Source organism: Orcinus orca, chromosome 17 (genome assembly GCF_937001465.1).
Source record: "Orcinus orca chromosome 17, mOrcOrc1.1, whole genome shotgun sequence".
Taxonomy (NCBI): domain Eukaryota; kingdom Metazoa; phylum Chordata; class Mammalia; order Artiodactyla; family Delphinidae; genus Orcinus; species Orcinus orca.
The window spans coordinates 5,689,307-5,717,063 of record NC_064575.1 but is presented as its reverse complement, the minus strand read 5'-3'; positions in this window follow the sequence as shown (position 1 = coordinate 5,717,063).

The following is a 27,757-nucleotide window of genomic DNA, read 5'->3' as shown; positions in this document are numbered from 1 at the left end:
AGTAGTTCATATTAGTGGAATCATATGGTATGTCTTTTTGTGATTGGTTTATTTCACTTAGCATGAAGGCTTCAAGGTTCATCCACGTTGTAGCACAGGTCAGAATTTCTTTCCTTTTTAAGGCTAAATGTTATTGCATCATGTGTATCGACCACGTTTTGATTAGTCATTCATCCTTTGATGGACACTTGAGTTGCCTCCATATTTTAGCTTTTGTGAATAATGCTGCTATGAACGTGGGTGTACAAATATTTCTTCAAGACCCTGCTTTAGATTCTTTTGAGTATATACCCAGCAGTGGGATTACTGGGTCATATGATAATTCTACTTCTATCAATTACATTTTTTAAATGACTATTAAATAAATCACTATGTTCCTTGAAAAACAAAAATAGAAATTACGTGATATTATTTAAATAACCCTAGAATATCATGCCAAGAAATTTTGTCAACAAATTTCTGTTTCTCTGCTATGATTATAAACTGGCAATTTTCCATCCTCCTGGGCATCTCTAAATACCAAATAAGAGAGAGCATTGATGAGATTAAAGTCTTCTCTTTTTTTTTTTCTTAAAAAATTAGCCTCTATAGTATAGTCAATGTTGGACTACAGGGGCTCCAAGTATCACTTAAGCTGTTTGAAAGACACACACTCCTTATGCTCACTGAGCACATGGGCACAGCTTTCCCACATTATTTTTTGGTCCTCAAGAGAACAAACCTGTCTCACAGCCCTGAGGTTGGGGGCTCTCCTGTGTAGGTGAGACATGGAACTGGAGTCCCCTTCAAGCGCTTTCCAGAGCACGTGGCAATGATTTCAGGCCGAAGATTCTCTACTTGTAGCTTTCTCTAAAAACAAAGCTATTCATCTCATTAACAAGCAAGTGGAGAACACTGCCAACATCAACACTGGTATCTTCTGCTCTCCTACAAAAATTCAGCATAATATCAATAAAATGTAATACAATCTATGGGTGCTTTTTTGTGAACATTTAAGCAGGGCTTTACTGAGGCATCCTGTTTTATAGTATTACACTTCTTTAATCTGGGAAAATACATATAACATAAAATTTACCATTGTAACCATTTTTAAGGATATAGTTCAGTGGCATTAGGTACATTCACACTGTTGTGTGACCGTCACCACCATCCGTCTCCAGAACCCTTCATCTCGAAAAATGGAAATTCTGTACCGGTTAAGTACTAACTTCCCATTCCCCTGTCCCCCAGTCCCTAGCAACCACCACTCTACTGTCTGCCCCTAGGAATTGGACTATTCTAAGTCCTTCCTGTAAGCGGGATGGTACAGTAGTGGTCCTTCTGTGACCGGCTCACTCCGGTCAGCGCCATACCCTCCGGGTTCATCCATGGGGTAGCGGGTGTCTAATGGGCACCTCTTTACTTTTCATGTCACAGGAAAACAGCTTCAGGATAGAAACGCAGAGTCAGGTGCTCTTCACCTGTGAAGCCCTAAGAATGGACGGGCTAAATGTACACCACTGTGGTTATGACAAGAAGAGCCTGACCGCAAAGGCCCCCTCCCGAACGACGAGTGTCGCCAGCCCTGCAGAAGGCTGCTGTCAGCCCCCTTCTCCCTGGTGCAACCCTCAAACCTTCAGCACTGCCCCCCAGCATGTGAGCAAGGGGAGGTGTGAGCCAGGCTACCGGCACGGCTGTAAAATAAGTCAGGGTGAAGTTTCACCGAGGACCGAACTTTTCGTCTTCAGTGTCTGCTATAGGCTACCTTTAGGGCTTTGAGAAATGAACGTCAATAGGAAGGACTGGCAGGTAAAGTGGGACGCTATGAGTAAACATCACACTAATGGCTCCGTTACATTTAAGGCAGTTCTGCTATCTTAATGGCAATACTAAATGGCATGGTAAGAAATACGGCTTGCTCCATAAAATAGGGCATTTAGTATGTGATCGTTTGTAGCATTTTTTGGCTGTTTGGCTCTTTTATGTAAGCCTTACTTTTCTAACTAAATTGTATGTTTCACAAACAGTCTTTGAATTCTTTTATGTCCATCATGTTCTACTCTCAAATCAATGTCCACAATAAAGTAGGTGTTAGATTAAAATATTATGGGCTGATCAAAAGGAACTGATAGCACAATCTAAAACATAAAAAATAAATTGATTAATCATCAAATAAAGTGGTTAAACCAGGTAGTATTTATATCTTGGTGGTTAAAGGTATACTTGTTCTGAATTAAATGGCAATACGTTTAACACCACTGACTTGGAACCTGAAACATGGTAAATAATCCATCACCTTTAAACCATTAGTAGTAGGACCATTATTGCAATGGACTGAATGTGTTCCCCCCAAATTAAAATGTTAAAATCCTAAACCCCAATGCGATGGCATTGGCAGGTGATTAGGTCGTGAGGATGGAGCCCTCAGGAATGGGATTAGTGCCCTTATAAAAGAGACCCCAGAGAGCTTCCTTGCCCCTTCTGCCAAGAAAGGACTCAGAAACAAGATTGTTGTCTATGAACGAGGAAGCCAGCCTTCATGATACACGGAATCTGCTTGCACCTTGATCTTGGACTTCCCAGTTGCCAGAACTGTGAGAAGTAAATGTCTGCTGGGCAAGCCACCCAGTCTGGGAAGCCCCCCAAAGAGACCACGACAGCTATGAATGCACTTTATGCCCATATCTTTAACTCTTCCTGTTCTCTGACCTACATTTGATTAGGCAATTTCATAACTGAAAAGGAGTTTGTCTCAGGGCAAGTCCTAGAGAACAATGCTTGATTTTATTTTTTATTCCCTTTCAGATATCCTGTTCTGTTGGCAGTTATCTGTAACCAGCAGTGGCCCATTAGAATAACACAGATATCACAAATTTTAGTCTCCAGAAAAGGAAAAATTAGAAGAATGTCACTCAATACATTCAACTGGGTACTGATCTTCTGCCACTGCTTTCCATGGGTCAACTCAGGGCCACAGGGCAAGGGAACTCACTGATGGACTTCATACTTTCAGGCATTTACAGCCATAAAAGGAAACGAAATCGAGTTATTTGTAGTGACGTGGATGGACCTAGAGTCTATCATACAGAGTGAAGTAAGTCAGAAAGAGAAAAACAAACACCATATGCTAATACATATATATGGAATCTGAAAAAAAGAAAAAAAAGGTTCTGAAGAACGTAGAGGCAGGACAGGAATAAAGAAACAGACATAGAGAATGGACTTGAGGACACGGGGAGGGGGATGGGTAAGCTGGGATGAAGTGAGAGAGTAGCATGGACATATACACACTACCAAACGTAAAATAGATAGCTAGTGGGAAGCAGCCGCATAGCACAGGGAGATCAGCTCGGTGCTTTGTGACCACCTAGAGGGGTGGGCTACGGAGGGTGGGAGGGAGACGCAAGAGGGAGGATCTATGGGGATATATGTATATGTATAGCTGATTCACTTTGTCATAAAGCGGAAACTAACACACCACTGTAAAGCAATTATACTCCAATAAAGATGTTAAAAAAATGCATGTATGACTTCCATTTCCAGTTAAGATACAGGACACATGAAAGGCCTTTGATCTCATGGTAACAAGAAATTTCACCTGGACAAAATGAAAACATACTTTTCTATGAGTCTAGGAAAGAGGAATAAATATAAAGGAGACTTAATGATCCTAATTTCAACAAGAAAAAAAGGCCTTCGCTGGCGAGCTGAAAGCCCATGGAGGTTCCGTATCTGAGGGCTGTGCCCTGCCAGCCTGGATCAGGGGAGGAGGAGCCCTCAGAGAGACTTGGCAGGTACAGGAGGGACAGACAAGCCTGACACAACAGTGGGAACTGCAAGGAGAGACTGGAATCTGCAAGAACAACAAGTGAAAAGCAAATCACCTTTCCTAGTAAGTCTGCCCCAACCCCCAAAATTATCTGAGAAAGTAACGGTATAAAGTTTAGAAAACAGAGAGAAACCACACAGCCTATACATTCTTATGATGCTTCCATCTCTGAAACCAAAGGCAAATCAAAAATAGCTAAAACTGTAGTCCTACCCTCTCCAAGCTGAAATACTGACAAAGATGAAAAAAGCAGATTAGGTGAACTCAAACTAGTTAGAAGTGTAACTCTGACTTTAGCTCGATTCTGAGGGATCTGAATGTCCACTTCTCACTCCACCCTTGCACTCTCCGACAAGTGAAACAAAATATTATACTTCAATCTATTACTTTATTCACAACCCCGGGCATACAATTTTTAAAATTACAAAACATATAAGTAAATAGGAAACTGTGATCGATAATTAAGAATTAACACAGTTAATAAGAACAGACTCTCAGATGACCCCATTAATGAAATTAATAGTTAGTACTTTAAAAGAACTATAATAAATATGTTAAAGAATTTATAGGAAACTAAGTATATAATGGGAAAAGAGACTGATTATTTTAGGATACAAAAGAAACTCTAACATAGAACTAAATAAAAATCTAGGACTAAAAATACAATATTTGAAATTAAAAATGTACTGGATAGACTTGCTAATTGGACATTGCAAAAGAACAAGTCAGTAACCTTACATTTTCCAAATTAAACAGAGAAAAAGAAAAGGAGAAAATGAACTAAGTATCAGTGACTTGGGAATCAGTATCATTTATTGTGATAAAAAATATGGTTATTAGAGAAGAAGAAAGAGAACAATAGGATTAAAAATATTTGAAGAAATGTGAATAAAATGTACCAAATTTGATAAAATCATCCCACCAACCCAAGAAGCTCAATGAATCCCAGGTAAATACAAGGAAAACCAGACCTAGGTACATCATAGTCTAACTGCTGAAAATAAAACACAGAAAGAAAAAACTTTTAAAAAGCGGCGGGGGTGGGGTGAAGACACACTAGGAACAAAGATAATGGTGGCCAACTTCTCATCAGGGACAAGGGAAGCAGAATGGAACAGCATAGTTAAAATGTTAAGAGGAAAAAAACAGCTACCATCCTAGAATCCTATACGTGGCAGAATTACCCCCCCAAAAATGAAGGCAAATTAAAGAAGTTTCCTGTTAAATGAAAGCTGAACACTTTGTTACTAGCAGACCCACATTACAATAAATGATTGAAAAAGTTCTTCAGGTTGAAGGGAAATAGTACCAAATGGAAAAACTCACATATACAGGAAGGAATGAAGAACACAGAAATGATAAATGTGGGGATATATGTAAAAAGGTATCTTTTTTAAAACTTTTTTTAAAAAAGGTAATTGGCTGTAAAGCAAAGCATAATAATATATTGTGGAGTTTATAGCATATGTAGAAGTAAAATATATAACAACAGCACAAAGTAGGGGAAGAAAGTAAATGGAAATATATAGTAGCAATATTCTTAGATTAAATGTTAAGTAGTAATATTAATTCAGTGTAGACAATGGTTTTATATGTATGTATATATACCCCTTGAGCAGCCAGTAAAATATAAAACCAAACCTTGGCTAAAAAGCCAAGGAGGTAAAATAAAATACTAAAAAATACTTGATTAATTCAAAATGAGGCAGGAAAGAAGAAAAACACACATCAGACAAACAGAATACAAATAATAAGAGAGCAGACTTAAAATCAGCCATATCAATAATTATATTAAATGTAAATGGAGAAAATCCTCAATTAAAAGGGAGAGTTTGTCAAGACTGGATAAAAAAGGAACATCTAACTATATGCAATTTATAAGAAACATCCTTTAAGTGTAAAAACCAGGTAAGTCAAAAATAAAAGAATACAACATATATATATATTTATAAAATACAGTAATATGATATATACTATATCATGATATATGTCATGGTGCATGACTATGTGTATATCCATAGGTATCTGTGTCTATATATCTAGAGATACACAGATATAGATACATATCATGCACCACGAATCATAAAAACTGGTATGGCTACATTAAGATCAGAAAAAGTAGACTCCAAGACAAGAAGCCTCTCCAGAGATAAGGAGGGCACATTACATAATGATGAATCAATTCAACGCAAAGACATTAAGATTTCTAAATGTATATGCACCTAATATAGAACCTCAAACTAAATAAAGCAAAAATTTACAGAACTAAGGAGAGAAATAGACAAATCCACAATCATAGTTGGATAGCTGGAGATTTTCAGCTCTCATACAATGACTGATAGAAGTAGACAAAAAAAATTGATAAGGGTATAAAAAGATGAATATATTGGTTTGAGCATTTAAAAACATAATAATTAACTAGTGTTCTTTTCTAAATAAACTTGAAATACAGAGCAATCCTTAACACCAGAGTACCTTTTAAAAATAATTCTTAGGAATTTACTCTTTACGGTTTTCTCTAGTTCTAAGGAAACCCAGGACATTAATGCTGGTCTGGGCTCTTGTGTCCAGGTATTGCTCAGCTTTTGGTTCCAGTATACGTATCAAATAACCTCATTAGCACCTTTCAGCTATTCACTCAAATGAAATATCAAATCAAACCAAACGACAGATATCAAATCAATTATCAAAAATCCAACGGTGTGTTGCTTCCCACGATACTGAAGCTTACGGGTGTCTTCTTTCCCAATTTATTTTTTCGAAACTTTAGAAATCTTTTAGAAGAAAATACTCCTGTAATGTCACTCAGAATTTTCCCAATAAATCCTTTGGTCTTCATGCCTCTCAACCCATATATAACTTCCCCTCTCCCCCAGTTCTCCCACCCACACTGAGACAAAGTCCCAGCCTAAAGCAAAGCTAGGCTCTCAACTCCACCAATTCTCAGTGCCCCCCAAGGCCTTTCCCCTACAGATAAGTAACTCTAAGGTGGAGCTGCAACTCTTTGTTTTAAACATGTGCCTCGCGTGATTCTTACGAAAAATCAGTTTGCATTTAACTCTACGTTTTCACATGGAGGCACAGGAACCCTCAGCCGGTGCTCACCAGCCACGTGAACTGGCGCAAGTCTATTCACCTCCCTCAACCAGTCTCTCCTCTGCCAGATGGAGACATGTCCACCTCGCGGGAGTAAGGGGCACGGTGCAAAGCCTTAAACCTTGTAGGTGCTCAGTCCTTAGTCAAAGGAATGACGAGACAATGCACACGATGAACAATGTGACCACGCATCCACGCTGTGCGGCTCGGAAGCGCGGAATTACAGGATGAGGTGCAAGCCCTGCACCTGCCGTGCTAGGTTCCTCCGTTCCCCGACTCCTTCTGCAGCTCGAGCATTTCACCTCACACAGCAAATCTAGACTACCGGAAGCACCTCAGGCTTGCTCTGCCATTTCACGCCTTAATCCCTTGACTTGGTCCTACCTACCTGGCTAGAATTTCCCTCTGAGTCTCTCCCCGACCAACGGCCTTCCGCCAGCCCATCCCTTCATCTACCGAACACCCACCTTTCCCTAAGAGGTAGGAAGATCTGACTGGGCCCAGATGGGACCCTCTACAGGAAAGCCTCCCTGGGCTGGATCCCTCCCACACCTGCGCATCTGCTCAGGGCATCGCCTCACCGGGGGCACGGAACGTGGTGCCTGGCACTTCCTGGCACAAGGTGGCACCTCAGGACAAACACGTGGAGATGGGCAGCGAGCCAGTCTGGGACACTGCGAAGGACCACCCGTCTGGCGTTTCCCTGGCCAAGAGGTGGACCTCTAACCAAAACAGTTCAGAGAGTGCCGGGAAAGCTCCCAGGTGAGGGTGAACCCAGCTCTCCCGACCCACCTAGAGCAGCATCAACCCACCGGCCACCCAGCTGGGCCACCTCGGATGCAGCTCCTCCGGGCCCTGTCCCACCTCCAGGTGACTGTGGACCCGGCAAGCCCCTAGACACCCAAATGCCACAGAAATGTGAAGATGGGAAACCTTTATCATTTGGGGACGCTACGTTTTGGGGTCACTCATTATGCAACAGTAGATAATACAGATTTTACTTCAACTCCTAGTTTTCTTTTTGCCCAGTGTAATCATTTATCTAAAAGTGTCTATTTCATAGATAAAAAGATCATCAAAGGGACACACAGAATACGTGTTCTGGTTCCCTATGGCCACACTCACCAAAGAGACAGCCGATTGCTCAGATTCTAAAATAGTTTAAAAGATACCCTAGTTTCTGTTTTGTGAGATACTCAGATTAAATGGGTCAACTCTATAATTAAACCATAAAAATAGAATGCATTGAATGATATAATAAGAAATAGTTCAACATTCTATCTGTGAGTCAAATTTGTTTCCAAATGGGACTTATTTTAATTATAGAATATACATTTCACTAGATGTCATTTTAAATCCCTGTAACTAAAAAAAAAAAAAAAGTTTCAGCTCACTGAGGGCAATTTTACTTAAGGGGTCTAAGACTAAATTTAGAAATTATCTTCACTATATTCATTTAAATATAATCCATTTAATAGTACCTACATTAATTTTTGTTGAAATAAGAAAAAGTGTTCCAAGAATGTAAATTTTATGTACTCTAAAACAATCAGAAAAAGAAGCAAGTTGTCTGAGAGCAGGAACAGAACTAACTCAGCTGAAAAAACGAAAATTCCCAAGACAAGGATATTATTTCATAAAAACATTTTTTTCAGTCTAGGGAAATAAAGTACATTTTCACAGTCCAAAGTCTTGATGTTAATTAACAAGGATATCTTATACTCACTTCATTTTAAAATATGTTATAGAAGTTGAATACGCTCCAAGAACAGATTTCCATTAAAATTATTTTCTTTTAAAATAGAATATGAAGCTCATAGTTTTGCTTCCAGATGTCTTAAAATGCTTAATAAATGGTACCCGCCCAAAGCAAACCATAAAGGAACTGATACGTTAACGATGAAAATGCACACGGACTAAAGACAAAGGCAAAGTGGCTACAGGAAAACATACACATCCCTGGCTTATTAAGCAGAAGTGTTACATCAAAAATTATCCACGCTGTTTCAGATTCTTGGTGAGAAAGTTAAAACCTGTGACACACAGCTCACCTCCTCAGGGTGAGCGCTTATAACCCTTTCTGTCTTCCCAACATTTTGCCTCTAAGACATGCACCCTCTATCACCCTCCCTCCAGCCCAGGATCCTGCCAAGTCTTCTGGTGCCTGGGGGCTCTCAAAGCAAGCACCAGGCATCTTTAAGAATGAGGACTTCCCCCAGATCACGTTCAACATCACCATTAAAAATGCACATTCTCAGGCCCTCCAGGACCCAGTGAATCAGAAACTCTGGGAACAGACCAGCAATTCGTGTTTCACCCTCCAGGTTAACGCTGATGTGCTAGAGTCTGGGAATCAATGGCCCAGATCAAGGGCTCCTAAAGCCACCTGTGCATCACTGGCCCCCCCAGAGGCAACCTGGGTGCTCCCCCGGCTCCCACTCGGATGCTACAGAATCCCAGGTGTCCTTAAGGGGTCCACGGTGGGGACCACTGGAGCAGGTAATCTTGAAGGGCCTTTTGAGGAAGCACTGTGACACCAAGTTCACCCTAAGAGTTCCCATTTTGCTTGGCCCTTTGCCAAGCCAGAGAGAACAGAGGGCAGAAGCATAACGCTGCACACAGGAGGCCCGGATCTCAGTGCACAGAAAACCCCCGTCCCCAGGAGACACGGGTCCCGACCTCCTTCCCAGCACGGGAACAAACACTCCAGAGCTGAAGGCCGCTACTTCGCTCCTCTTACAAGCATTTATCAGTTTGTCTCGGTGTTAAAGGGAGACGTGACCTTGTTTTCCAGCAATGTGCCCCTGAGACAGCGCCCTGAATAGACTGTTAAATTTACTGTGGAGCCAACTCAGAGCTTCTAAACGAGATGGAATAAACCCAAAATGGGAAGTAAAAAAAAGATGGTGCTAGAAATGGCAACAGCAACAGCAGGTTATGGGTGAAGCGGACACGTGTCAGGATGGAAATCATCTGGGCCTCGCCGTGGGAGACAGAGAGCTAACTGTCCAACCCCTTCTGGACCCCAGCCCTGCCATCCCATCAACAGCCCCTCTAGGCCTGGGGAGGGCGGGTGGGCAGAAGGGACAGCCCAGAGTAGAGTGGACCTCAGGGCCTCTGGGAGCAGCCCCGGGCAGGGAGCTCCAGCTGGGGAAGACAAAGGTGGGGATGTTTACTCCACCCTCTGCCAGCCCAGGTCGGGGGCTGTGAGATGCACAACCCCAGGAGAGGGAAGGCCAGGCCAGGAGGGCGGTGAGGGCTTCTCTTTCTGCTCACAGCCAAGGCCACAGCCCTGGCTCCCTGAGTGCAGGCACTAGACCAGCTCTGCCCCTCGCCAGCACCTTGCAGATTCCACCTCAGCTCTCGGCACCAAGTTCGGTGGGACAGTAGAAACACCAGCCCTGCAGGCTTTTCTGAGAAATGTATGGCTAACCCCAGGGGACCCCGAGCATCCCCGCACAGGCACAGGAGCCCAGAAGCCTGCCTGCCAGGTACTGCGACCACCCAAACACGCCCAGAGAGGGCCCCGTTCAGGGCCCAGAAACATAACCAAACTTCTCTTGGAGATTTTCTACCCAAGAGAAAATTAAGTTGTAAGAATCCTGCCCCACCCTTCCTCCACACAAAGGTATCAATAAGTCTTGTAATTTTGAATGGAAAAACAAAATGTAACCTCTAAATATTTTTCTCATCTACAAAAAAATACATAAATAAAAAATTGGAAAGCTGCCCACTGCTGATCTAAATAGGTAATATGAAAGCTCTGATACAGTCAAATATAAAACTCCTACCTTCCCAATGTAAAGACTTTAAATAACCATTAAGAAAGCGTCTAGTTTTACTTTAAGCCTTGCTTTCTTTCACAAAAAGATGTGAGATACCTTCAAGAAAAAAGAAAATAAAATCAGAGACAAACAGAAAATTAAAATTTCAGGACCTAGAGAAAATTAAAGCATAGAAACAGGACAAGATAGAGAAGAAACCAGCCATAATTTCCTAGCAAGTTGTTATAGTCGAGCTTCAGTTTTGCCTAAAGTTTACCGTTTATCATCAAATGATTTGCCTTGCATGTTTTTGACAAATTTGTAAGTGTGTAAACTGTTGAGCGCACTGAGTGATAACAATGCAGGACATACTGACAACATCTCCACCAAAATACAGGCAAAGGTGTCACGTGGCCGCTTCTGGAATATCCTCCAACCACAGTAGAGCGCAGGATGGACCAGAGGCCTTCTTGGTCAGGAAGGTGATTCTAGGAGGGTCTAAGATAACTCCTTGCCACCTAAACTCTGCCTACAGCTACTTCCTACACACGTGGAAGATGAACTCTGAGGGAAGCAGAGCAGTGGATGGGCTGCATAAACATGAGAAAGAACTTCCCACAAGCTTCAGATTGCTAAGAGCTCAGAAGGTCCATAACTTTCAACTAAAGTTCAAAAACCCTGACCAGATACAGAACGATCCACTTCTGTACGGACGCAGCCAAACAGGTACCTAGTGGGCAAAGCCAGAATGTTCTTTCAGAAACAACAGTTTGAAGGTCACTCTAGAGGTCGGGGACAATACATCCTTAGTCCTCACTCCCAGCACCCAACCAACGAGGTGCCTGGGCACACGTGCCCTCAACACACGTGCTCAGTGAACGAGTTCCAGACCGCAGCTGGCATGGATAACCTTCTCCAGACTACCAAAACCTGGTCAAACTTGACATCTTCATAAATGACCTTCGTTTATGAAACAAGCTCTTTGGGAAGCCTGAGAGCATCCCCAGCCTGTTCCCGACACCACCATCAATCTACGACATTCTGGGAACTGAGTTCAGTCAGCCACAGACACAGCCATGCCGTCAACCACAACTCTACGTTCCCTAAATTGTCCTCGAGCTCATCAGAGGAGGCGTTTCAAATAGGAACCTACAGAACCGTTCTGATCTTCTAGCCTCGTAACCTTACGGAAAACAAATGAGGTTGGCTTGGCATGATTTGTTCTTCGGGAAACTATCCTGCTTTGAGCTCTGACTACTTCCTTTTCTACGAGTGCTCAGCCATCTGTTCCACACTGTGCCATAGGATGTTGCCAAGGACGTGAAGGAAAAGCAATGAATCGTAGAGTCTAAAACAGCACCCTCCCAGGGAAACAGAATGCAAGCCGCAAACGTGAACCGTGTACGTTCTTGTAAGTTTTCTTGTAGCTGTAGTAAAAATTAAAAAAAAAACAGGTGAAATTATCGTGATGATACATTTTACCCAATCCGTCCAAAATAGTATCATGTCAACATGCAACGTAAAAGATTATTCATGAGCCATTTTACATTCTCTTTTCAAGCAAATCTTCAATATCTGGTACTTCACGCTTAGAGGATATAGCAATTCAGGCCTGTCACATAACCAGCGGCCAGCACACTGGACAGTGCAGGGCTAGGATCTCTTGGCGTTTTCTGAAAATTCAGGGCATTTATTTTAATCCTGGCACGCCCTGTCTTCTCCACGATCTCTCAGGATATTATCAATAGTGCTACCTTGATCCCATCTGCAAACTCCCTCCGCACCTGAGAGGCCCTTCACCTCAATCGTGAGATGCAAACCACTCTCGGGGTAGCAGAGTAGACTAAGACTGAAGCAGATTCTCACAAGAGGCTACTGGTTTGGATATGATTCCCGTCCCTCTATCGAATGACAAGGCAGAGACGTACTTTCACGCCTTTGCATTCACATTACTTGAGCATCACAAAAGACGTGACTGTCTCCTCTGTTCTTTTTATTCAGACCACATGAAGTCAAGGAAAAGAATCAGAGAGGAGGCATGACGGAGCCTTTTAGGATGACCAGGACTTCACGGAGCAGAGAGAGAGGAAACACCAGGTGCAGTGGATGGGAGGCGCCCAGGGAAGGGGCTGGAGGGGCCCTGGGGCCAAGTCAGGGAAGCCTGGACGGTGGGTTAACAAGACTTTGTCCTGGGCACCTGGGCGGGGCCTGGAGCAGCTGAGCAACGTGACAGACCGGCGATGCGGCTAATTCCGGAGAAAGTGCAATAGAGGCAGGAAAGGGAAGAAGGTCGAGGCGGGGGTATCAGCCAGAAAAGAAGAGAGGATGGAGGCCTGGGGGTCGGTCTCAGTTGACCGAGGGTCACGGAAGGTACACCAGGAACGCAGAGCTGGGCCGGGCAGGAGAGACATTTCAGAATCAGATGGAGGGGAAAACCCAGAGAGGATGTCAAAGGGGACGAGGGTCCTCCTTTCAGGATGGGGTGACGGTGAGCCGCTAAGCATCAGCTGGCAGAGCACAGGCTGAAGGACATCGACCTGCCTTCTGCCATCAGCCTGGAGGCTTCTCCCACTCACAGGGTGGCAGCGTCAGTTCAGATGCAGGGGCGGGTGGAGAAGTCACCCCTTCCCAACGGCAAGCTTTCCACGGCTCCTACACTGTCGCTTCATTAGACCACAAAGCATGTAACATCTACGAGCACAGATGAAAGTTGTCTTGCTTGCTACTAAGTTTGCTCTTTTAGGTTTGAGGAATTCACGCTCTTATCGGTAGAAGGAAGTTTCTTACAGGAGCTTTGCTGCTACTTCTCAAGATGCAAGAAAAAAATACTTTTGAATAATATTCTCTCGGTATTACTTTTTGTTCAAAGTGGGGATAGAGGGGCCAAAAAGTAACAGTAAAAAGAAAAAGGGACGAAGCTTTATTTTTCTCCTAGAATAAAAAGAAGAGTCTTCGCTTCACTGCTGCTGCCGTCCCCGCGTCAAGTGGGCAATACTATGGATCACGTGACCCCACTCACAAGGAACACTGACAATTTCAACAGGAGCAACAGGACATTTCAGAGGATGGACGCGTTTGGAAGCACCCTGAGGTCACGTCAATGCTCCATGACAGGCAGGGTCTTGGGGTCAGAACTGAAGAAATGAAGGTCTAAGAGATGGCTGAGATGAGGATGAAGTTCTGAGGGAGGTGGCCCATAGGCCCGGAGCCACGCAGAGCTTCAAGACGAGTGAAGATGCGACGTCCACGCGACCCGGTAGCAGCACGGTCCCTGGCCAACGGCAGGCACTCAAGCATGTATGTGCTGAAATGGAAGTGGTACCAGTGACTAGGGACACCACTAGTCCCTGCATCAGCTGACCCAAATCTGAACACTGCTTTCGGAAAACAGCTCAGTGAAGCCATGGCGTCCATGGCCTAATGGTGAAACGTGGCAGGTGAGAAGATTTTAGCTCTACGTACCTTGGCCTCAGCCAGTTTTATCTAAGGAGATCAGGATACTAGATAAAACTCTCCTCTGGGGTCTAGTACAGACCTGAAAGTCAGCCTTCTGGAACCTGCCAAGGTCACCCACCACTGTCAAGGTCACCAGGCCCTGTACCAAACCGCTGCCTGTGGTTGCTTCTCGTCTCAAACCAACTCATAATCCAAACACGGCCAGACGAGGAACCTCAGGAAAGCCCAGACCATTCTAAACAAGTCAACCTAAAAGTGACCTCCGGGAGAAATTAAAGTTTTAGTTATAGGCAACTGATCAGTTACTTACCTCTTAAAGCTCAATGTCACTGAAGAAAAGAAGCGTAAATGCATCAACTATTTCAACTAGAAGATGGCAGAGCCATCTCACAAGTACCAAGACTATAGGTAAAGTGCAGAAAAGAGTGATGGAACGTACTAAACACTGTATAAGGGCCTGACGTGATAATGATATCGTTATCATTGATTACACAGGCTAAGGCAGGGAAAAATCAGAGGTATGAATAATCCTATAGAAAACCAATACTGCACTCAATTCCTTCCTATATGCACTAGGTTATGCGATAATAAATAGTATCTACCATCAAATCTGAAAACTACCTTCTGTTGAAACCAGAAAAAACGTATGTTTTCAAGTTTCTTCTTTCCATTTTTTTTTAATTGGAGCACAGCTGCTTTCCAATGGTGGGTTAGTTTCTGCTGTACAACGAAGTGAATCAGCTCTACGTGTACATACGTCCCCTCCCATCTCGGACCTCCTTCCCCCCCAGCCTCCCGCCCCCATCCTACCAATCGAGCTCATCACAGAGCACCAAGTTTTGAGACATTTCCCTAACAGGTTGAAATCTTAAGACCAAATAAGAGTGAGGGGAACTCTCTTAACAAAAGGCACCTATCTTTCATTCAAAAAAAAAAAAAGGGAGGCAGTTCCCCGGCGGCCGAGTGGTTAGGATTCCAGGCTTTCACTGCTGTGGCCTGGGTTCAGTCCCTGGCTGGGGAACTGAGATCTCGCAAGCCGCGGCCCAAAACAAACAAACTGGAAATCAGACATAATTATACAAGGTAACTGCTTTAAACTTGAACGTAAATTGTGTCGGGGATCCACCATAAGGTGGAGACTTAGGCCTCCGTGCTCATGGCTGTGAAGGTCATCTCCATGGGTGTGGGCTACACCAGGACCACACAGAGTAGGGAGAAGAAGGGGTGTCAGTGACACGACCGTGTTTTCCTCACGCAGGCGACACTCATGCGGAGAAATACACCCAGTGCCTCCATCCCTGATGAACTCACTGTCTCACTAAAGGAACCAGGAACCAAGAACACATCATAAAATACAGCGATCAACTGAATGAGTGCAGGAAGTGCTGGCCGGCAAGGCACAGGTGCAACGTTGCAGGTCCTTCTGGGAGAGCCTTCACGGAGGCGGGTCCATGGCCTTAGCCCTCCGGGGGGCAGTTCATTTAAACAGGCTTGGGAAACAGTAGTTCTACAAAATGTTTTCACAACAGCTCATCTAGTTCCTGAAATGCTTTGATTATACTGCCCACGTGTCAGGGTCAATTTTACGCATCAACTGGACTGGGACTCGAGGTGCCCAGGTATTTGGTGAAACGTGGCCCTGGGTGTGTCTGTAAGGACGTTTCTGGATGCGATTAACATTCAAACTGGTGCACTGAGTAAAGCAGGTGGCCCTCCCCGGTGTGGGCGGCCTCGTCTCATCCGAGGAGGACCTGAACCCAATAAGAGGTGGGAGAGGGAGAGGGAGATCTCTCCGCCCAGCTGAGCTGAGACCCGGGTCTCCACCCGCCCTCACACCGGAGCTGAGCCCTCGTCTCTCTGGGGTCTCCCGCCTGCAGACGACAGATCCTGGGGCTTCTCCGCCTCCAAAACCACACACGCCTATCAACTCCTGACAATAAACTTCCTTGAGATCAAGACTGAGATCCTATTGGTTCTGCTTCTCTGGCGTACCCTGACTAACACCAGGTATATGTGAGTAATAAATACTACCTGGTAACATGAAAAATCCAAATTCAAATGAAGATCCTTAGGTATTTCTGACACAAAACGTATAAGGATGTTTGATAACGTCTTGGCGCGCTGAATTAAAAGGCTTTGGGACGCAGTCTCTTTATCATTAACTGAACTCACCTAAACGCTTTTGGGGAAAGATCTAAGGAAAGGACAGAGCTTTTCAACAGCTGAGTGCTTCGTGCTGAAATCCCTCTGGAAAAAGCATGTGGAAATAGCAATGGGCGCCTAAGAACCAAAGCGGTTCGGTCCCGTGCCAGTGGATTCTGAAAGGAAAAATACCTGTGGGAGAAACCCGATAAGCAGATCAGGCCACGTGAGCTGGAACCCTTCAATGCTGGAGCGAGGGCAGGGCGGCATCTAACCGGGGAATCGTGGCCCGTGGGAAGCTCACACTGAACACAGGGCTTAGAGCTGGAGAAGTGAAGTTCTCACACACACACACACACACACACACACCCCAACTATGTGACATGTGTGGGACTCCCATCACTTATATGGAAAGTTCTCTTAAAACCAAATTCCAGCCTCTACAGATAAAGCCCAAATCTCCTCTAGCACGACCTAACAGAATATTCCAACTTCCCACAGAATATAGATTTATATGACTCTATAATACTCTCCCCCTATAAGAACTGTAAATATAAATTCACTAACAAGGATTAAAAAAAAAATCTCCGTTAAATTAAATAACTAAGTTACTAGACAGCCAGTCTATCCCCTAAAATACGGTGGCCAGTTTGACCAAAAACTGTCAGAAGGTTTGTATTTACACACCCGAGTCCTGCTGTAAGTTAAAACAAAGCTTCCAGAAGCTGTGAGGAGCACCCAGGACTTGTCAAATTCCAAACCAACACAATGATTTCTCTTCTTCCTTCATGGTCACTGAACAAGAACAAACTTTACTGGGAAGAAAAACATCTGATTCTTAAAAATCACAACATTCCAATCAGTGATCATTTGAATGAGCAACGGCCAGGGATAGATTAAAAGGATTTGAAAAATCCCCAACTCAAGTTAAGTGTACAGGGAAACTCCCAATTCACCTTGTTCTAACGATGCAGTCAAAACACAGAAGTGCTGTCAGGATTCACTGGTACTTCCCAACACCACTGAGTTTCCCGTTTCCACCTGTCCGTTTCTGACCCCCTAGTGGAAACGGTGGCCCCCTCGGTAGCCAGGGATCAGAAGATGATAGCTTGCGTGTGTGCAAATAAACAGGCTCACACCTCTAGGATGGTGGAGTGTCTGCACAAGGATTTGAAAATACGTCTTTACATTTCATTCACTAAACTTCACCCAAAGACTACAGTCAACAAGCAAGTACTGGGAAAGATTAAAGCCTGGAGAAGAACATATAAATATTCTTATTTGTAAAATGGGTATGATTTCCTTTTGAAAAATACAAAAATATAGAATCAAAATCAGTGCACCAACAAATGTCATTATAATGGGACACAGTATCATTAGTGACAAGATATGACTTGGAAACGGGGGGGAATAACCCACGGTCCCGAGTGCTGACTACGCAGGTCCACCAGGTTGCCAGCTCTGGTCCTGATTTCAGTGCCCGCTTCCGGGGGCAGGGGGGAGGCAAGCATGGTCCCTTTCACAGCGGGTGCACTTCCCCACCATGTTTCCTCTTGTGGTTTATAGAAGGAGGTGGGTGCCTCTAAGCTGGCATCTCAGGTATTAGGCAAGGCCCCGCTGACATTTATGGAAGATGAAGCAGGTGACACCCTCTGAAGGGCCGGGGTAAAGCCATAAGCATGTCCCACTACCCCGAGAAACCCACATTTCAAGATACCAACTCTCCCTCTCCTCTGACCCCCGTCCCCAAAATGCTCTCTCAAGGCCGGCTTGGAGCCTGCCCACTGGACCCCGGGTTTATACACCTGGGCTGGAAGGCCCATCATCTCAGCACAAAAAACAGAGTCAGAGAAGAACCCTGCCTGAGAACAGGCCTTTCTGCTGTGCCTTTGGCTCCCGTGGGAAGGACCCCATAGTCAGCAGTGTCACCTGCACAGTTGGTTGGTAACTAAGTCCCATCCCAGGCCCTGCGGATACAGCAGCTGACACGACAGTGACCCTCTCAACCAGGAGAAATGTACTGATAACAATGTGTAAACAAAGTATACAATTTCCCTTAGGAATGAGGGCTGTGAATAAAATAACATAGGACTGGGGGACACAGAGTGGCTGGAGGAGGGGCAACCTTAGCTTCAGCAGGCAGGGTGAGTCTCTGAAAAGTGCCTTTCACCCTGTTACCCGTGTGATAAGAATATACAAGACGGATGGAGGGACGGATGACATCCACGAGACAGTAACACCCAACAGCAATCAAACGCCATGGAGTGTCCGGCACTTTGCAAGCATCATCCTCCTAAAACCTCACAACGATCCCATGAAGTAGTTCCCGCAGTTTTCCCCATTTTACAGATCAGGATACTGAGGTTCCAGAAGCCTGGGTAACCTGTTCAACCTACAGAGCCGATCTTTGCGCCCAGACAGGCTCAACTAGAAATGCTCCCCCTCCCAGCCCCTTGGGCACCGACTTACCTATTTGCTGGGACAGCTAAATGTTTGGCCTGGAATCCCCGCAGCTCAAGCCCTCACCCTGCCCCGCCCCCAATGGAGTAAGAGAGACGAACAAAGCTAGAACTCCCAAGGGATCTACCACCCATTCTGAATGTGCTCATGGTGTCTGTGACTCCCCTTGAACCTGACAAATCTGGGCTGTCCCAGTCTCCTTAATCTCTGACACCATCAGCCTTCAGTGCACCTGGAAGCAACGGCATCTGCAAATACCTTCTCATGTGGTTTGTAAGAATCAGTAAGACCACTTGCACAGGACGCAGGTTTCCACTGCAGCTTCCAATGCAGAGGTGGCCTACGAGGAAGGCCCTGCTGACCTGGTTCTTCTGCCACTGTTTCCTGTTCCTCACAGAGGCCACGGGGCCTTTGCACAGGCTGTCTGTCCTCTCTGCCCAGAGGCCTTCCAGAGGTTGCCCCTTTTTTTCACATATGTCTCAGCTCAAACATCCTCCACGAGGCCCTCCCAGACCGCCCAGCCCAGACTAGAACACCACCCTCACTCTTGACTGCAATTATTACTGCTTCAAGTTAGCTTTTCATTTGCTTGTTTACTTTATCATCTATTTTGCCCCACTTGACACTAGGATGGCTTAGAGAGGCAGGGACCTTGTCTTTCCTGGGCACTGCTTATCCCCAGCACCTGGCACACAATCAATATATAAATATCTGTTTAACGTAACAATCATTGGGACTTCCCTGGTGGCGCAGTGGTTAAGAGTCTGCCTGCCAGTGCAGGGGACACGGGTTCGAGCCCTGGTCCGGGAAGATCCCACATGCCGCGGAGCAACTAAGCCCGTGCGCCACAACTACTGAGCCTGAGCTCTAGAACCCACGTGCCACAACTACTGAGGCCCACGGGCCTAGAGCCCGTGCTCTGCAACGGGAGAGGCCACCACAATGAGAGGCCCGTGCACCGCAACAAACGGCAGCCCCCGCTCGCCACAGCTAGAGAAAGCCTGCGCACAGCAGTGAAGACCCAACGCAGCCAAAAAATAAAGAAAAAATATATAACAATCATAAGAGAAGAAATTACTAAATTACATTATTTCACATAATTACTTCCTTTTCATCACAGTCCAGTCAAGAGGACAAAAAACTTGCTGTCAAAATGACCGTTTTGAAGGATACCAGTGATTCTTCCTGAAAAAGACAAAAAGATGCAACTAACTTCTAAAGGGGCCCTGAGGGGTAAAATGCTTTGCATTACAACATAACGACTCCAAAATTTCCCATATGCTTCCGAATTGTATTTTGAAAAGCTTTATCCGGAACTGGACAATTTCAAAACCCACTGAGCTCGCTCTGAGGTATAAACTACGGCAGAGAATTCTTATCGTTCTTCTAGACACCTGTCTGCCAAATGACGTATTGTTTCCTTGGGCTGAGGATTCACCTCTGAACTTCTCCCTAAAGTGTTTACAATTTTAAAAATCCCATCTTTAGTGCCAGTTCCACTTTAGAATTGTTTAATCGTACTGGAAAAAGGAAGTAATTTGTTTCACCTACTAACATTTCCTTAAAATTTTTTTTTAAATTTTTTAATAAACAAGACTGATGACTTCAAATGCTGTGTTCTTATGTGATTCTCCTTGTGAAACTCAAACCACAAAAAGTTAAAAATGTGAAAATCACATGCAGGCCCTTCTCACAAGCAGGAGGGAACCAAACATGTCAGAATAGGAGTGAATATGCATGACTTAAGTTCATTAATGTTGTATTACAAAAGATCATCCAGAAACTAACCCCGGTTTAAAAACAGGATGAAAATGTATTCTGCAATACACTTCCTTGCCAGTAACTAATTACCTGCAATTAATTATTTGGACCATGACATCCATGAACAATGAAACACTAAATTTCTTAACTACTATTCTCCAAAATCTTCCATGCAAATCACCCCGTAACTTATCCTGACGAAGTTCAGAATCAATGTTACATTTAGCTTCTTCGATGAACATTTCTGGGCATAATTTGTGTTCTCCTCTGAAAAATTCTCAAGCATTACTTTTGTGTGTTTCTATAATGCTTTCAATACCAAACAAGATCACCATTACAACATGAAATCAGCTTTGCTTCGTCTGAGCTCCGTGAGTCACCTGCCTCACCTGCAGCAAGGAGATAAGAGCAAGGACCCCACACTGGAGGAGTTAAGGGAACGCACCGTCATCTGTCTGGGACTGGACCGGTCCCCGCGCCGGCCGCAGAGATAACTCCCATCACAATCCACAAAGCCTTTGTTCCGAGCGCACCTCCTCTCCTTGGCGCTGTACTAAGTAGAATGAATATATGTTTTCGTGGATGAGTCATGGCTTTGCAGAGCTCCAGAGCCTTCAGCCTGAATTGCAATTCTCACTGCATCATACTGGGAGGCAGAATGGTGGTAAAAACCAGAATAAATGAGAATTCACCCTAGGAAGTTGTTGTCTTAAATAAAGTCAACAAGCAAGTAGGTTTCTTATCATTTGTTTCTCTCTCCTAGAAGTTAAATACCGAAGAAAAAAAAAAAAAAGTCCAGGATTGTTGGAGATCCCCAACGCTCAGAACAGTCAATCTTACTCTATTATGGGAAAATAAGAGTAAAGGGTACAGTCGACTAAATAATATTTTGACAATGTTTTAATACCTGGAATACCCTGGTTTTCAGAGAGAAAAATCTGGCCAATATTCTTTAAAAGTTGAAAAGACAAAGGACAAACTTTTTTAAAAGTTTATTCCTAAGAAGACTGTTAGGATGTGTCAGTGCAGACAGAGTATATTTTGCGGAGAGGGCAAGCAATGAAATTGCTAAAGGAATCCCTGCAGCTTTCCCTGAGCACACGTCTGTCCCCCAGCATTATCCTCAGCACCATCTACTGCCCAACTGTCCGCACAGCAGCCCTGGCTCTGCAGGGCCCCCAAGAATTAACGCCAAGCCTCGGCTTAGCTAAATTAACTGTTTAGGAATGAAAAAGATGTCACTTCAAAGTTAAAAGCGGGGGCGACCTCAGAATGAAGGTAAACGCCTGACAATCTTTTCAAATACCTAGACAACAAACATAATCTTTTGGTTACTAACATACAACAATTAAGTAGTTTTAATTTTTCTTGGCTAGTTACGCTATAAACTCTGCTCTGCAGATTTTAAAGCACGGGTAAGATTTATATGCGCTGGTTGATGCGTGTGTATACAGTACATATATTTATCTTTTATTACCTTTTGACATGGTAGGAGTTACCTAACGGCTGTTGCTAGCAGCAACGCGGAATGGAAAGTATGATTTTCAACCTATAGAACGAGGGCATTCGGGGAGGGGTTCAGAGCCCAGGTTTCTCCTAATGTCTAGGCTTTTCCTTAGACAGGTAGGCCCTTCAGGATAATGAAGTCTCGCGAAACGTACCGGCATACGACCTGATGCAGGACTGTGTTCTCGTCCTCACAAACCTGCTATACTTCATACATAAGGATACACAGAACAGCTCGTCCGTCATAAGCAAAACAACAGCCCAACCTCAATTCTGATCTAAAATTAAACTGCAGACTTAAAATAGACCGTGATTTAAAAGATCTGGGACTTAAAAAACCAAAACAACCATTTTCCAAAGAGAAAAAACACATGACCCGGTGATACAAATGAAAACTAAAACCAGCTGGCACCTAGCACCGTGTTCCGGAGGGAGGGCACTGTTCTAAGCTCTTTACAGATTATCAGGCTGTCAAAATACCATCTACAGTAATACCATAAATTAAGTACCATAGGGTAAGGCAATGGAATGTTAACCCGAGGAAGAAGTCTGGCTTACCATTAACTCACCCTTATGTTAAAAAAAAAAACTATGCTTAATAAATAGCTCATTGGAACGACCAGGGGTGGTGATGTCACAAAACAAGTACAAGTTAATATAGGTATTTTCCATGGAATGACTCTAAGTTTAAATCGGGGGGAAAAGGCTAAATAAATATCTTCACGGCCAACAGGGGAAATGAAGAAAATGGAAGTCATTTACAGTCATTTACTATTTATGCTGCAAAAATGCTTAGTCTACTATCATATTCCCCTTCTCAGAATCACACCCCTGTGCAGTCCTCACCACGCCAGCCATGCAGTTGTTGTCACAGATGTGAGCCAGATTTTGCACAGGACGTGGCCGGGAGGAAAAGTGCAAAGTTAGCTTGCATCTCCTGCGGGAAATAAAGCCTGCTTATTTTTGTGGCTAAGTACATCTGAATACCAACTCGAAAGGGTTAAAAAGCCGGGCACCTGGTGTTTGCTTTCCGCTCTCCAGAGTGATTTAAGCTTACAGCGAAGTTCTCTCCGCTTCCCTGCCCGGCCTGCACCCTGCACGGAGGGAGAGCTGTCACCACCGTCTACACCCTGCCGCACGGGTTCTCACCACCAGCGGGGCCCCCCGGGCTGGGCAGAGGGCTCCGCGGCTTCCCCCAACCTGCAAGCGCTGGGCGGCCGAGTTCCGAGCTCCGCGGCGTGACGGGGCACGAGTGCGCCAGGGGTCACTTAATTCCATTTCAAATCTGTACGCTTTCAAATAAAGTCGAGACAACGGAGACCACGGATGGAGCTGGAGGGGGCCACCAAAAACAAACTTTCGTTGCCTCCGAATCTGCATTTCTTGCAGGAATTCCCAGCCCGCGACGGGGAGAGCCCGATGCTCCCAAAGCACCCAGCCCCCAAGACGAGAGGCCCTGCGAGGAGCCCTGGCCGAGGGGGTCCACTCGCCGCCCCCCGCCCCCGCCCCGGCCTCCGCCCGGTCTCCCGCCTACCCTGGGCGCGCGGCGAGCTCGCGGCCCGGAACGCCGGCCGGCGTCGGTCCGGGCCATGCGGCCCCCAGGCCCGGCTGGACCGAGCCCCTGGCAGGGCCGGAGCGGCAGAGACGGACCCGGCGGCTCCGCGGCCGCGCGCGGCTTCCGCATTGTCCGCGATCGGGGCGCGGCGCGGTCCCCCGACCCGGCTCCCGGCCCAGCCTTACCTCGGCCGCGCTCCCCGGCCGCGAGCGGTGCGGCCCGAGCCGGGCTCCGGGCTCCGGGGGCTGCGGGGACAAGGAGTCGGGGCCCGCGAGGGACGGGGGCCGGGCCGCCGGGGCCGCGGGAGGGCGGAGCGTGGACGGGGCCGACCGAGGGGCCCTGGGGCGCGGGGCGGCTGAGGGCCCGGCTGGCGGCGGCGGCCGCGGCGGCTCGGTCTGCGCCGAGTGGGAGGGCTCGGGCAGCCTTCGCCAGGGCGCGAGGGAGGGAACTTGGAGCGAGTCGCCGCGGCCCCGAGCGCGTGGCTCCGCCGAGTGTGCACGCCCCCGAGCGCCCCGCCCCGGCCCCACCCCCTCCCCTCACTCCCGCCCCTAAACCCCCGCCCCGCCTCCAAACCCCCCGCGCTCGACCCCCGCTCCCTCCCCGGTGGAGAACCGCCCGACCTCCACCGCCAGGAAACCCCAGACCCGGAGCCTGTTCTGTGAGCGTGATAACCCGCCAGTCAGCCCGTCCAGATCCCGGTGCCTGACAACATTCTCTGTTGACTAACTTTCATACATAAGACGGACCGCCTTAGTATTTGTAGACTAAACTTCTGAAGGCACTTTTAAGACTCCAAAAAAGATTTGAAGAAGACAGTAGAGAATATAGAAAAAAAAATCTCTGAGCACAAGGTACTGGCCCTAGAGAATGGGCCAGCTGATGTTTCAAAATCAAGTAAGCGTTTTGGGGTGCATCCTTATTCATCTCATATTGCATGGTTTGGTAATGCTTTTTCTTTAGATTTGCTTAATAACTTGATTGGGGTTTTGAGGGTTTTACTGTTTTAGGAAGATTAAACCCATTCCGGTTGAGTGTTTGCTACTCGGAATTCTAAAAGGCAAAAATCTATATTTATCAAAACGGTTGATTTTGAATGCGACACGAATTCACAACATGATTACGTCTCTAAAATATGTAGCAAATATGTATTTTGTATTTTTAGTACATTTGAAATACAGTTGCATTCATCCCATTTTCTCAGAAAGATCATCTATATTTGAATTGTATGACTCTTATTTCACTCTAGTTCAGAAATTATCAAATAAATAAAACTCAGGCTCCCATAATAAATTTTTGGTCATTTACAAGAGAACCATTTTAAGAAAGTGACATGATACTGGGTTTTCAATGGAACTTTCCTTTGGCATACTAATGCATTCCATGTGATCACAGATTATGTTGTGGTCTCCATTAACTCCAAAAGTCCTGTAACAGTAGAATGAAGTTATTTTTCATCATTCCCATAGCAAATGAACCAACTTCTCTCACTCCAAAGTAGTCTATTAAAAAAAAATAATAATAACTTCTTTGCCCCAACAAGTTCCTTCTGGGAATTGCTCCGTGCTGTTGTGTGTGACACCCTCCCCCCTGCCATTTCAGGGGCTCAAGAACCAGGTCTGGCCACCAGAGTGCATCTCATAGCCCCCGTCCAAGGGGAGAGGGCTGGCACATGTTCAAAGGCGGGAGGGTCCTTTTTCTGAACTGATATGGCAGCTTCAGAGACCATGCCATGAAAGCCTACAGCAGCTGGAGGTAGCCTATTAGAGAAGAAAGCCAAACCAGAAGAAAGCCACCTGCGCCACGGAAACAGGCAGAGTCCTGATGACATTAACAAGCCCCTCCAGGCGGCCATCTCTGAAACCGGTCAAGACTCCTGGACATCTGAGGAAATGCACCAATAAATTGTCTTTTTAGCTTATTCTATTTTGAGCTAGGTTGCTTTTCAAAATACTCATATAAAAAGCCGTGGAAGTTCCTAGATGACCCATGCTCTGAAAATCAGGAAGGTAACCAATGAGTTGTAGCTTCCTTGTCACTAAAATTGCATCTTCATAATAAAGTAGATACCAAGAAGTCCACTTACCAGGAAGACCTACCTTGTGGCAGGACTAAGGGTCTCATTTAGAGAATTACTGTTGCCCAGGGTAGATTTCATATTTTCACATTGTCCTTCCCCAAACCAAAAATTAATAAAAGATGTGGTTAGAAAATGAGAGAGAAGAGAAAAACGCATCGAAACTAGAATATCCCAGTAAATGTTTTTGTCTTATCAATTATTCCAATAAAAGTTGCTTTCATAATCCCGAATATGTGCTGATATGAGACCTTTCTTCTTTTCTGGACTAACAATTGTAGGGTCAGCTTCAGACTTTTGGGGACTGGTGAGATTGGTTTGTTGTGCTGGAAGTTTACTGTTGAGGAGAAGTAGGCCATTGGCTTATGCCTGGAATTCTTTGTCTCACAGAGACTTTTGTCTCTAAAAGTATGTAAAAATATTTGACTAGTACCCTAACGAGCACTCACACACTAATCAGTGTGTTGCTTAACCATGACTCACAGGTCACCGTGAACAGTAGGAGTGTTGAGGGCAAGGGAGTGGGCTGGATGCACCCAAAGGCATTGCTTTGAGCCTTTGATTCCGAGAGTTTTTTCTTATGGGAACTCTGATCTCAGTTCACATGGATATGTACCCAGTTGTGTGGACAACTAGTGAAATTTCATGTATAAAAGCCCACGAGCCAAATAATAATATATCATAAACCGATCAGAGTCCCAGAAAAGAACAGTACACGGAGGTGAACCATCTCCAGCAACATGACAGGGCAACCTAGGAGGAAAAGTAAAGAAAAAGTAGTTCTGGAATCCTAGCCCGGCTCTGAATGACACCTCCAAATTGACTGGCTATGACTCTCCAGGGAAAATGTCTATCAAATATGCAGAGTCTGCCCCCATCCCTGTACCGGATCCAAGTAATGTCTGTGCCATTTCCTTACCCAAGAGTGAAAAGAGCAATCTTCCAGTTCACCTGGGCTCCGACAACCTCATCTGTCTGTGTAGAACCCACCCCGGGGCATACACCACTGGATTTCAAACCCTGAAACAGAATCACCTGAGTACTCTTGAATTCCAGGTCTCCAGGTTGTGGGGAGGAGGGACAGACGTGTATTTTTAAAAGAAATTCCCCTAAGAGATTGTGATGATCAGCCAGGGTGAAAGTAAATAAGGTCTGTGAATACCTGCTCTTAATTCCACAGGAAGAGACTTGAGAAACCCTCTGATCAGACTCCACTGATTTAAGATTGTATGTAAAATTAAAGTTGTTGATTGAACAAGCTCAATTTATCTTTTCCTCTGAACAGCCTTTAGTTCCTCCAAGGTTATAGAAAAAACAGAGAGGAATGCTCCTTAGGAGGAGGAGGGTTTGCTAGAAGCAATCACGCTGAAAAAGGACAGCTCACAGCAAGGCGGAGATAAGAGAATCTCTAAGTAGAAAAGCATGGCCAGTTGCTTCGGGAAGAGGTGACTCCTCCAGGGACAGTCCCCCGGGGGATCTCTTATTGCATATTTCACTGTTTATTACGTGTTCATGCTAATGACCAGAGGAGTCAAAGCAGTTGAGTTATGTTCATGAATACAGACTCACATCATTTAATACCAGTAATAGCTCTCATTTATTGACTATTTGGTCTGTGCTAGGCTGTATACCTGCCTAATCTTCAGCCATCACAATGGCCCTAAACATAAGTATTTTGACCCCATTTTATAAAGAAGAAATTCAGGCCCAGGGAAGGTGAGTGACACATCCAAGGTCATAGAGTTAGTAATTAGGGGATTTAAAGGCTGGTCCACGTGGTGTCAAAGCCTGTGTGTCTTTTACTCTAAACCAAACTTGTCTATGACTCATCTACCCAATAAGACAGTCCCTGACCATGTGAGCTATTTAAATTTAAATAACTTAAAATTAGATTGGATGAAGACTTCAGTTTCTCAGGCACACTAGCCCCTTTTCAAGTGCCACTAGCCACACATTGGAGGCGCAGATAAAAAACATTATCCCAGAAATCCCTGTTAGCAGCAGTGACATTTCACATGTTTGTCTATTTCATCAATGAAGGCCGTGTTCTCTGTGACTGGATTTTTTCAAGTAAATTATTCCAACTTTATGTTAACTGTTTGGATGGAATTTTTTCTAAAATATGTCATACATTT